Below are 12,587 nucleotides of genomic sequence, written 5' to 3' on the forward strand. Positions count from 1 at the left end.
TTCTGTTTTCTACATATTTCTAGTACAGATACTATATCTCTAGTACAGAGGTGGTGGGGAGAGAGCTAGGTGGGGTAGCACAGAGAGGGAGCGGGGGCTAAGACCAAGACAGAGGGAGACTGAGAAGCGTGATTGCAACAGGGAGGCAGGGTGTCCAAGTCTGAGGGGGAGGGGAAGAGAAAGGGCGGGGAGGGGAAAAGAAAGGGTGGGGAGGGTGGGGCTGAAAGAGAGCCGTGCACACACAGAGACTGAGAGAGTGATCGAGAGAAATAGAGATGCAGAGCCCAAGATGGAGAGAGACCAAGGGCAGGGGGCAGAGGGAGAGAGGCGGGTGCCAAGACAGTGAGTGAGAGAGGGTAGGAGAATGGGAGAGCTTGTGAAAGGGAGACTAAGAATGTCAGATGGATGCAGACGAGAAAGAGTCAGAGAGAGGGAGAGAGTTGGGGGAGGGGAGGGAAGAGATTTGGGGAGAGAGAGTCTGAAACCAGGAGAAGGAAAGGGAGGAGAATGAATGAATGAATGAATGAATGAATGAATGAATGAATGAATGAGAGACAGAGGGACAGAGAGATGGAGATGGAGAGAGAGGAGAAAGACATGAGATTGGGGGGGGCACCTAGACAGACCATAGACAGACCAGGCGACACTTAGAGGGACAGTGTGAGAGAGACCAAGAGCATGTGAGAGAGAACATGAGGGGGAGCAGATCCTGAGAATGAGAATGAGAGAGAGAAATTGAGAGAGACAGGGAGAATGACCCCAAGAGAGCAAGATGGGGAGAGAGAAAGTGAGAGAGGGAAAGGCTGAACAAGGGATGCTCTGAGAGAGGGAACAATAGAGAGACCCTCGGTCTCTCGGTGGGGTAGACCAAGGGACGCTGAGAGAGATGTACCAATGGAGAGAAAGGCAGAGGGACAGGGAGACTGGGGGAGGGGGGCAGACGCCGAGACAGACTGAGATCAAGAGTGGGAGAGAGACTGAGAAAGAGAGATGTGAAGAAAGAGAGTGAGAGGTAGGCCGAGGGAGTCTGAGAGAAATGGGGCAAGAGATCAGGGGAGGGGGCGAGCAGGGTGGGGAGAGCGAGAGCAAGTGTGGGGAGAGGGAGCATGTGACAGGGCAGGGGGAGACAGGGGAACATGTGGGAGATGGAGGGGATAGAGATCGCAAGAGAGTGAGAGAGACACAGTAAGAGCCAGAGGGCAAGGTAAGAAGGGGAGAGAGACTGAGAGTAAGACTTCGTGTGGGAGAGGGAGAGACCCGGAGAGACTGAGGGAGAGACTGACACTGAGAGAGAAAGTGACACTGCAGAGAAAGTGACCAAAAGAGAGATTGCGGGGTGCCGAGAGAGCAAAAATCTGAAAGAGGCCAGGAGAGGCCAAGACAGAGACGACTAGAGAGGGAGGGGGAGAGGGAGAGTCTGAGACAGAGAGTCCAAGATAGATAGATAGATAGGAGATCAAGATACACTGGGAGACAAAGTGAGGGTGAGAAAAAGCAAGGGAGAGAGAAAGATCGAGGGAGGAAGGGAAATGAGGTGGGGGAGGAGGGGTTAGGAGGGGGAGGAGAGGTAGAGAGACATGTGGAAAGTGAGAGGGGACAATAAAAGAGTTAGGGGGAAAGAGAGACACCAAAAGACAGAGAAAGAAAAAGAGTGTGAGAAAGCAAAAGCGGGAGCAGGTGAGGGAGCGAGTGAGAGAGAGAAGGTGAGAGGGCGTGAGGCCAGCGGGGGCAGGGGCGATGGGGAGGAGAGAGGTGATGGGGGAGGCTCAGGGGAGAGAGGTCATGGGGAGAGAAGTGAGCAGGAAGGGGAGAAGTACAGGTGAAGAGAGGAAGGGGGAGAGGCAAGGCAGGGAGAGAGGTGAGAGAGATGGTACAGATGAGACAGATATAAGATGAGAGATGAGAAACAGGAGAGGGACAAGAGACAGGGGGGAGAGGGGGAAGGGGAGGTGGGGCTGTACAGAAGAGAAAGATGAGAGAGACGAGAAAGGGACGAGAACCGGCAATGTGCCCTTGCTGCAAAGAATGTATCCTGGTCTACATAAGGCAAAGTACTGCCAGCAGGTCGAGGAAGGTGACATGGGCATACTGGAGAGACTCCAGCGAAGGGCTATGAAGATGATTAAGGGACTGGAGCATCTCTCCTATGAGGAAAGGCTGAGAGAGCTGGGACTGTTTAGCCTAGGGAAGAGAAGACCCATGGGGGGTGTGTGTGTCTCATCAATGTATATAAATACCTGAAGGGAGGGTGCAAAGATGGAGCCCGGTTCTTTTCAGTGGTGCCCAGAGACAATGGGCACAAGCTGAAACACAGGAGGTTCCCTCCTTGGAGATGTTCAAAAGCCATCTGGACATTGTCCTGGGCAACTGTCTCTAGGTGGCCCTGACTGAGCAGGGGGCTTGGACAAGGAGACCTCCAGAGGTCCCTTCCAAATTCAACCATTCTGTGATTCTCTGATTCTGATTGTGAAATAATAGAGGTGAGATAAAGCTGAGTGATGAGAGGAATGAGAGAGGGAAAAGAGACAGTAAAGCAATGAGAGATGGGAGCGAATCGAGAGACATGTGAGACCAGACAGACAGAGAGACAGGGCAACGGGATGCAAGACAGCCAGGAGAGGAGAGGAAAGAGAGGGACAAGCGACAAGATAGATGAGACACGAGGGAGACATAAGAGGTGAGAAGGACAAGGGGGGGAGAAAGATGAGAGTGATGAGAGGGACAAGAGATGAATGAGAGGCAAGACAGGCATGAGAGACAAGATGAATGAAAGACACTGAGATGCGAAAGAGGCATGAGAGAGGGGAGCGAGATAGTAGAGAGACAGAATAGCTGGGGTAGAAGCATGAGAAAAATGAGAGCTGTGAGAGACAACAGGGGAAAGATGAGAGAGGAGAGAGGGAGGGAGAGAGACAGAGATGGGACAGATGAAAGCTTTGAAAGATTGGATGAGAAATATGAGAGAAAGAGGAGAGCGGAACGAGAGCTGCAAGAGGGATGAGAGGAATGAGAGAGATGGGAGGTGAGTGACAAGATACTCATGTGATGTGAGAGAACCATGAGAGGGAAGAGGGAAGAGAGGCACTGAGAGATGGGAGAGAGAGACGAGGGACCGTGACAGAGCCAGAGAGGAGAAAAAGGAGAGAAGATAGAGAGGAGAGAGAAGAGAGAGAAGGTACAGATGAGACAGGTGAGACAGAGATGTAAGAGAGAAGAGACACATGAGAGACAAGAAAAAGATGAGAGACACAAGAGATGGGAGATAAGAGAGGAGTGAGAGGACAGAGAGTATAGAGAGGTGGTGGGTTGACCTTGGCTGGCCACCAGGTGCCCACCTCAATAGGACAGGGGGAGAAAATATGATGAAAAAGCTCATGGGTCAATATAAGGACAGGGAGATCACTCACCAAATATCATCATGGGAAAAACAGATGTGACTTGGGGAAGATGAATTTAATTTATTGCCATTTAATAACAGAATAAGATAGTGAGAAATAAAAAAACTAAACACACCTGTCCCCCCCTTGCTTTCTTCCCAGGGTCAACTTCACTCCCAACTCTTCTACCTCCTCCCCCACTGAGAAGTGCAGGGGGGATGGGGATTGCAGTCAGTTCATAACACTTCATCCCTTCCACTCCTCCCTCCTCACACTGCTCCCCTGCTCCAGCATGGGTCCTTCCTATGGGCTGCAGTTCTCCAAGAACTGCTCCAGCATGGATTCTTTCCATGGGGTACAGTCCACCAGGAACAGCCTGCTCCAGCATGAGTTCCTCACGGGCCGCAGTTCCTGCCAGGAACCTGCTCCAATGTGGGCTCCTCCACAGGCTGCAGCGTGGCTATCTGCTCCACCATGGACCTCCATGGGCTGCAGGAGGACAACCTGCTTCACCATGGTCTTCACCAATAGCTGCAGGGGAATGTCTGCTCTGGTGCCTGGGGTACCTCCTCCCCCTCCTTCATCACTGACCTTGGGGTCTGCATAGTGGTTTCTCTCATATGTTCTCACTCCTCTCTCCCAGCTGTTTGCATTGGGTCTGGCCGGGATGGAGTTAACTTTCCCCATAGCAGCCCTCATAGTGCTGTGCTATTCGTATCCGTAGCTAGAAAGGTGTTGGTGTTTTGGCTACTGCTGAGCAGTGTTCCCACAGCATCAAGGTTCTCTCTCCAACATTTCTCCCAACTCAACAGTAGGCTGGGGGTGGGCAAGATCCTGGGAGGGGATATAGCCGGGACAGCTGACCCAAGCTGACCAAAGGGATATTCCATGCCATGTAATGTCCGCTCAGCAACAAAAGCTAAGAGAAAGGAGGAGGAAGGGAGGGCATTCATTATTTATGACATTTTTCTTCCGGAGCAACTGCTATGCATACTGAAGCCCTGCTTCCCAGGAAGTGGCTGGTTTTGCTTCAATGGCACTGTTCACCTGTATTGGTTGTAAGTGGCAAGGGTTTAGGGGAGGGGGGCTGCAGGGGTGGCTTCTGTGAGAAGACGTAAAGGACTGCCCTGTGCTGAACATAGCCAGTTCTAGCCAGCTTGGCAACAGACCCACCACAGACCAAAGCTGAGCCAATCAGCAAAGTTTTGGGTGCCTCTGTGAAAACAGATCTAAGTTTTTATTATTTTATTTCTGGTACAGATTGTTCCATTACATTTATCTTTATTTCAAAGACAATATCATTAGCATACTTTTTTTAACTGTTTGTGTTTACTTTTCCAACCTTTCCTAAGTAACTGGTTAGAACTAGTTTCCAGTTATCTGAAAAACATCAATTTATTATTTTTCATTAGGTTTAGAAAAAGGTTTCCCTTTTACCTCGTTCTTCTCCTTAGAAGAAACATTTTTTTTCCTCCTGCTGCTCAACTAACTGACATGACCCGGATTACTAGTAGGCATACATTTGTCTTCTTTCATGAACAAACGTTTTAACACATTTTATTTTAACAGAAGTTCACTAGCAACAGTTGAATTATTTTTGCTTGTTGCAAAGACCTCTGAATAAATAAAATTTAACACCGATATAGTTATATTGCATAATGGTGTGTAAGCTACCTAAGATTTAGTATGTGACCAAATATATGGTATATTAAATATTGTTCCGTGGTAAGATATAGGGTCTGTGAATGTTGGGATGTTAACTTGGGATGTGATAGCTAGAGTTCAAGAATATGGCCTATTTTAAATTGATAATGGTTTTCTCTAAGTTCAATTTAACAGAAGTGTCCTATTGGTCTTATATAAACTTTTACATTTAAATTATATTAAATGTAATGTTGTCGTGGTATAGCCCCAGTCAGCAACCAAGCACCACGCAGCCGCTCGCTCACTGCCCCCTGGTGGGACGGGGGAGAGAATCGGAAGAGTAAAAGTGAGGCAACTCATGGGTTGAGATAAAGACAGTTTAATAGGTAAAGCAAAAGCTTCGCGCGGAAGCAAAGCAAAACAAGGAATTAATTCACTACTTCCCATGGGCAGGCAGGTGTTCAGCCATCTCCAGGAAAGCAGGGCTCCATCATGCGTAACGGTTGCTGGGGAAGACAAACACCGTCACTCCAAACGTCCCCGCCTTCCTCCTTCTTCCCCCAGCTTTTTATACTGAGCATGACGTCATATGGTATGGAATATCCTGTTGGTCAGTTTGGGTCAGCTGTCCTGGCTGTGTCCCCTCCCAGCTTCTTGTGCACCCGGCAGAGCATGGGGAGCCGAAAAAGTCCTTGACCAGTGTAAGTGCTACTTAGCAACAACTAAAACACCTCTGCATTATCACCACTGTTTCCAGCAAAAATCCCAAACATAGCCCCATACTAGCTACTACGAAGAAATTTAACTCTACCCCAGCTGAAACCAGGACAGTATCCACCCCTTATTCCATACCATTTACATCATGCTCAGGTTCCACACTAGCCAATACCACCTCATTAACCTCCACCCCCCTTCCCATCCTTTGATAAAATACACAGATATCATTTAGTCCACGGCTTTGGGCTCTATCTGTTCTTGTGGTCACGCAGGACAGGAGAGGTGGTGTGTTTCGTGGAGTTACTGGGCACCAAAGCCAGCTCAGGTCGGGTCACTGCTTCACTTGCACTGCTTCTTGAAAGGCTTGTCCTCCATTGGTGCGGGTGGTTCCTGCTGTAGTAATTCCTATAACATGCAACTCAAATCACAGGTTACAACAATTTAAAGGTATTTCCATTGCAATCTCCACCCCTGGTCCGTTTGGACCAGACCATCAGGTTTAACACTGTAATGAACTCCTCCCCTTGCGCCTGCTCTGGCTTGGATTTATCCACAGACTGTAGTCCTTGAGGGTTGTACCTGCTCCAAGTGGAGCCTTATACATGAGCCACAGTCTCACCAGGGGTACTCCTGCTGCAGCACAGACTTATCCAGAGCCACAGTCGCTTTGAGGTGCACCTGTTCCAGCGTGGCCTTCCACATGGGCCTCAATGGTTTCAGAGCTATACCTGCTCCAGCATGGCCTTACCCACAGCTGCAGTCCCTCCAGAAGTAAGCCTGCTCCAACACGGCCTTGCCCATGGCTGCAGTCCCTCCAGAAGTAAGCCTGCTCCAACACGGCCTTGCCCATGGCTGCAGTCCCTCCAGAAGTAAGCCTGCTCTGTTGTGGGCTTATCCATGGCCATGCACTTTGAGGAGCTCCGGCATGACCTCATGCACAGCCACTGATGCTTCAAGGTGTACCTGCTGCAGCACGGACATATCTACAGCCACGGAGACTTTGAGGTGTACCTTCTCCAAGATGGATTTATCCTTGGGCCACAATTGCCTCGGAGGTATACCTGCTGTGGCACAGACATAACCAAGGCCACAGATGCTTCGAGCTATACCTGCTCTGGCATGGGCTTATACACAGCCAAAGATGCTTCGGGGTGTCCTGCTCCCACATGGACTCATCCACAGGTCACAGTCCCTTTGACTTGAGTTCACACTGGAGTTCCAGCCGGTCCAGTACAGCAGCACAGAAACAGCAGCAGAGCCCTGGCCATCTGCCAGCCCAGGCGCCTGGCCATTGCCGTTATCAGAATGTTCCCAGGCACGGCAGGGTAAGGTGATAAGCAGTACAGCAGTAGAGCAAGCAGCAAAAGCAAAAAGCGCCACTAATGAGCACTAGATTTTAAGGCATACAGTACATATATACAGGAAGTCAGGCAAGCCCCATAGCAAGCACAGAAGCCTGACAATTAATAGCTAAACAACAATAACCGCTATAAATTCCACCTAGCACATTCCAATCAAACCAGTCGTTATCTCAAACCTTTCGTGCCCCACGTTTGGTGCCTGTCGTGGTTTAGCCAGCAACTCAGCCCCACACAGTCGCTTGCTCGCTCCCCCACTGGTGTGATGGGGGAGAGAATCAGAAGGGTAACGCTCGTGGGTTGAGATAAGAACAGTTTAATAACTAGAACAAAAAAAAAAAAAAAACCAACAAAAATGCAATGTAAAGGAAAACGACGAGAGGCGCGAAACCCAAGGGAGGGGTGGGAGAGGAAGGGGAATGAAACACCGAAACAAACCGCACGCGATGCAGCCACTCACCACCCGCGGACCCGACGCCACGCCTCCCCGAACCACAACTCCCCCCCTTAATATACTGGTCATAGTGTCACATGGTATGGAATGAACATCCCATTGGCAAGTCGGGGTCAGCCGCCCTGGCCGTGGCCCCGCCCCTCCCCTCCCAGCCTCCCACCGATGTGGCAGAGCGCAGGAAGCTGGAAAGGTAGCCGTCCCCCACAGTGAAGAGAATTAACCCCTTCTCAGCCAAAACCAGCACATTCTCCACCCCTTATTCCATACCATTTACACCATGCCCAGGTCCCATACGATCCAATACAACCTTACCAACTACCACCCCTCCCCTTCCCATCCTTTAACATAATACACAGACATTGTTCCCTTAGTTCATGGACCTTCCCTGTAAAACGTCCATTGAGTTCACCCAGTGCATGACTCTGGGCCCCATCTGTCGTATCAGTCTTTCAGGGTGGGAGAGATGGTGTGTGTGGCGTTGGGTTGCTGCATACCAAGTCGGTCATTGTTCCATCACTGCTGCACTTTGCTTGTTTCACAGTTTATCTTCCATGGATTGGGAGGCTTGTACTCTGATATCATTGATACAACACAGAGGTGACACACAATATTATAAAGCAGTTCGCATTGTGCCATTCAGTTCACTGGCTGTTTTCACCCAAAATCAAATCCCCTTGAGGCACACATGGGATTTCTCGATCATCCCGCATCACCCACCAAGTGCACCCAGGTCCTCGAGCAACTGTGCTTCAGTACCAACCACTTCTGAAGCAGCTCAAACCCCTTCATATGCTGCCAATATCTCTTTTTTTCAGTTGGAGTATAGCGGGCTTCGGACCCTCTGTATCCACGACTCCAAAACCCAAGGGGTCGACCTCGGGTCTCCCCTGGCGCTTTCTGCCAGAGGCTCCAGGTAGGGCCATTCTCCCTGGGTGCGGCGTAGAGCATATTTTTTACATCTTGTCCTGCCCAGACTGGCCCAAGGGCTACTGCATGAACTATTTCCTGTTTAATCTGTTCAAAGTTTGTCATTGCTCAGGGCCCCATCTGAAATCATTCTTCTTCCAGGTCGCTTGATAGAGAGGGCTTACGATCAGACTGTAATTTGGAATATGCATTCTCCAAAAACCCACAACGCCCAAGAAAGCTTGTGTTTCCTTTTTGCTAGTTGGTGGAGACATGGCTGCTATTTTGATGATCACATCCATTGGGATCTGACGACATCCATCCTGCCATTTGATTCCTAAGAACTGGATCTCTTGTGTGGGACCCTTCACCTTACTTTGTTTTATGGCAAAACCAACTTTCAGAAGGATTTGGAATATTTTCTCTCCTTTCTCAAAAACTTCTTCTGCTGTGTTGCCCCACACGATGATGTCATCAATGTATTGAAGGTGTTCTGGAGTTTCTCCCTGTTCCAGTACAGTCTGAATCAGTCCATGGCAAATAGTAGGACTGTGTTTCCACCCCTGGAGCAGTCAATTCCAGGTGTACTGGACCCCCCTCCAAGTAAAAGCAAACTGGCCTGCATTCTGCTGCCAGAGGGATTGAGAAGAATGCATTAGCGATATCAGTTGTGGCATACCACTTGGCTGCCTTGGACTCCAGTTCATACTGAAGTTCTAGCATGTCTGGCACAGCAGCACTCAGTGGCAGCGTGACATTGTTGACGCTACTATAGTCTACTGTTAGCCTCCACTCTCCATTAGACTTCCAGACTGGCCATATGGGACTGTTAAAGGGTGAGTGGATCTTACTGATGACTCCTTGGCTTCTCAGTTGGTGAATGAGCTCATCGATGGGGATCAGAGAGTCTCGGTTGGTGCGATATTGCCGCCGGTGCACTGTTGTGGTGGCGATCGGCACCTGTTGTTCTTTGACCTTCAGCAACCCCACAATGGAAGGGTCCTTTGAGAGACCGGGCAGGGTAGACAGCTGTTTAATTCTCTCCGTCTCCAAGGCAGCCACTCCTGAAGGCCACTTGTACCCTTTTGGGTCCTTGAAATACCCTCTCCTGAGGTAGTCTATGCCAAGGATGCACGGAGCCTCTGGGCCAGTCACAATGGGGTGCTTATGCCACTCATTCCCGGTTAGGCTCACTTCGGCCTCCAATACAGTTAGCTCTTGGGATCCCCCTGTCACTCCAGCAATGCTGATGGGTTCTGCCCCTATATAGTTTGATGGCTTTAGGGTGCACTGTGCACCAGTGTCCACTAAAGCCTTATAATCCTGTGGGTCAGGCGTGCTAGTTCATCTAATCCACAAAGTCCAGTAAGCCCGGTTATCCCTTTCCTCCACCTGGCTGGAGTTAGGGCTCCTCTAGTCTTGACCATGGCATTCACAACTCACTTCCTGTAAATGTGAATCAAGAGTCTCACTATTAACCTCAGAAATAAAATCAGCACTTCAACTCCTTTGTCTGGGGAACTGCTCACTGGAAACTAGAGCAACGGTTTTCCTGGAAGAACCTCCCTGAGTGATTGTTCTTCCTTGCAGTTCACGTACCTGTGCCTGTAGGTTTGAGGTAGGCTTGCCATCCCAGCTTTTCATGTCCTCTCCGTGGTCACGCAGGTAGAACCATAGGGTGGCCTGTGTGTGTATTCTCTCTCGAGCAAAAGGATGCTTAGTCCTAATGGCTGAAATGTTGGTCTAGACTGGTGGTGAGTAGGACATATACTCTTTGAGCTGCTTAACCTTCTGGGACAGTTTTTCCACAGCCGACATGAGGGAAGAAGAAATATTTGCTTTTTAATCCTGGAGTTTATCAATCACGTCTGCCACCGTTGGTGCCTCGTCCACTTTCCAGGACATTACTGCCAATGAGTTTGCATACGAGGATGGTGCGCTCCGTACAAACTTCCGCCACATGGGTCGTGTGCACTCGGCTTCATCTGGACCTTTGGATGACTGTTGATCATCTAGGTAACTTTAAATCACCTCAAGCACAGCTAATTCCCTTAGATACTGGATGCCTTTCTCCATAGTTGTCCATTTTCCTGGGCGATATGTAACATCATCTTTAAAGGGATACCTTTCCTTCACTCCAGACAGGAGTCGCCTCCAGAGGCTGAGGGCTTGTGTTTTCTTCCCAATTGCTTTGTCAATGCCCCCTTCCCCAGAAAGGGATCCCAGTTGTTTGGCTTCTTTTCCCTCTAATTCCAGGCTACTGGCCCCATTATCCCAGCATCGGAGCAGCCAGGTGACAATGTGCTCACCTGAATGACAGCTGTAATCTTTTCGCATATCTCGCAACTCACTCAAGGACAGGGATCAGGTGGTCTCTATTTCATTTATGACTTCTTCCTCCTCTCATGACAGCCCTGCTTTTTCATCATCTCGTTCTAAACGAGTTGATGTCTGCTTCCAATATTTCGTCTTGTGTATGGGGGCGACTGATACTGGCACGGGTTGATTCTCTGAGTCAGCTCAAGTACTTGTCATGGGGGTTTAAGTAGCCACAGTGCTTGTTGTGGGGGTTTGAGTGGCTGCAGTGCCTGTCACTTTGCCTTTCAATCCAGAGACCTTCGCTTCCCCTTGGGAGCACTGAATACTGTTGAACACAGCTCAGTACGCATGGGCCAGGACCCAGCACGCTGCAGTTACCTGTGTCTCACTGGAGTTCCCAGCATAACAACATTCTTTGTTCAAATATTCTACTAGTTTTTCAGCATTCTGCACTTGTGCAGGGGTGAAACTCCAAAACACTGGGGGTGCCCACTGCCCTAGGTATTTGCCCATACTCTCCCACATGCCCTGCCACTCATAACTATCAAGCCTTGGGGCAGATTTCTGGGTGATATTCTTAAGTTGCTGTCCTGGTTTCAGCTGGGATAGAGTTAAATTTCTTCATAGTAGTTAGTATGGGGCTATGTTTTGGAGTTTTGCTGGGAACAGTGGTGATAATGCAGAGGTGTTTTAGTTGTTGCTAAGTAGCACTTACACTGGTCAAGGACTTTTTCGGCTCCCCATGCTCTGCCAGGTGCACAAGAAGCTGGGAGGGGTCACAGCCAGGACAGCTGACCCAAACTGACCAACGGGATATTCCATACCATATGACATCATGCTCAGTATATAAAGCTGGGGGAAGAAGGAGGAAGGGGGGACGTTTGGAGTGACGGTGTTTGTCTTCCCCAGCAACCGTTACGCATGATGGAGCCCTGCTTTCCTGGAGATGGCTGAACACCTGCCTGCCCATGGGAAGTAGTGAATTAATTCCTTGTTTTGCTTTGCTTCCGTGCGCAGTTTTTGCTTTACCTATTAAACTGTCTTTATCTCAACCCATGAGTTTCCTCTCTTTTACTCATCCGATTCTCTCCCCCGTCCCACCAGGGGGCAGTGAGCAAGCGGCTGCGTGGTGCTTGGTTGCTGACTGGGGCTATACCACGACAGTTGATTAGTCAAAACCAAAACAGCATGCCCAAAAACTAACAGTAAGTATACCTTATTCACCCAAGGATGTTCCAGATACAAAAAGATTGTTGTAATAAAGGCAGAGACATCATAGAAAAAAAAGTTGCAAAGATACCATTCTGTATTTCCTCCATATAAAATCTGTCAGACCAGGAGGTGTAATTGCTAATTGCCTCAACAAGGTGGTATCCAAAGTACAGTAACGGTTTCAGCAAAAACCCCAAATACCAGATAAAGCTGAAAACGAGTTTTTATATAACAAACCTCATAGGCAAAACATTACTAATCACAGCAGAATACAGCAGACTCAACAAACCAACACCAATCTTTAACACCAACTGCAAAAAGGACAACATGGTGCTGTGATCAGCAGCTGTTATTATCTCCAATCCTCGAGCCCCACAATGTGCACCAAAAAACACTCTTGTCATTTAGCCAGCAACTCACCCCCATACAGCTGCTCACTCGCACCCCCCCCACCAATGGGAAGCAGGAGAGAATCAGAATGGTAATGCTCATGGATTGAGATAAGAACAGTTTAATAATTATAATAATAATTAAAAAAAGCAATTGAAAGGAAAACAACAAGAGGCGTAAAACCCAAGGCAGGGGTGGGAGAGGAATGGG

The 12,587-nt window shown here is 49.1% G+C and overlaps 1 protein-coding gene across 1 annotated transcript in view; it reads left to right on the forward strand.

Moving 5' to 3' along the window:
* The window catches only part of LOC135310863 (transcription factor RFX3-like), a 184,960-nt gene that overhangs the window by 155,035 nt on the left and 17,338 nt on the right, over positions 1 to 12,587 (forward strand). The window lies entirely within an intron of this gene.

This window comes from Phalacrocorax carbo (genome assembly GCF_963921805.1).
Source record: "Phalacrocorax carbo chromosome W unlocalized genomic scaffold, bPhaCar2.1 SUPER_W_unloc_3, whole genome shotgun sequence".
NCBI classification, from domain to species: domain Eukaryota; kingdom Metazoa; phylum Chordata; class Aves; order Suliformes; family Phalacrocoracidae; genus Phalacrocorax; species Phalacrocorax carbo.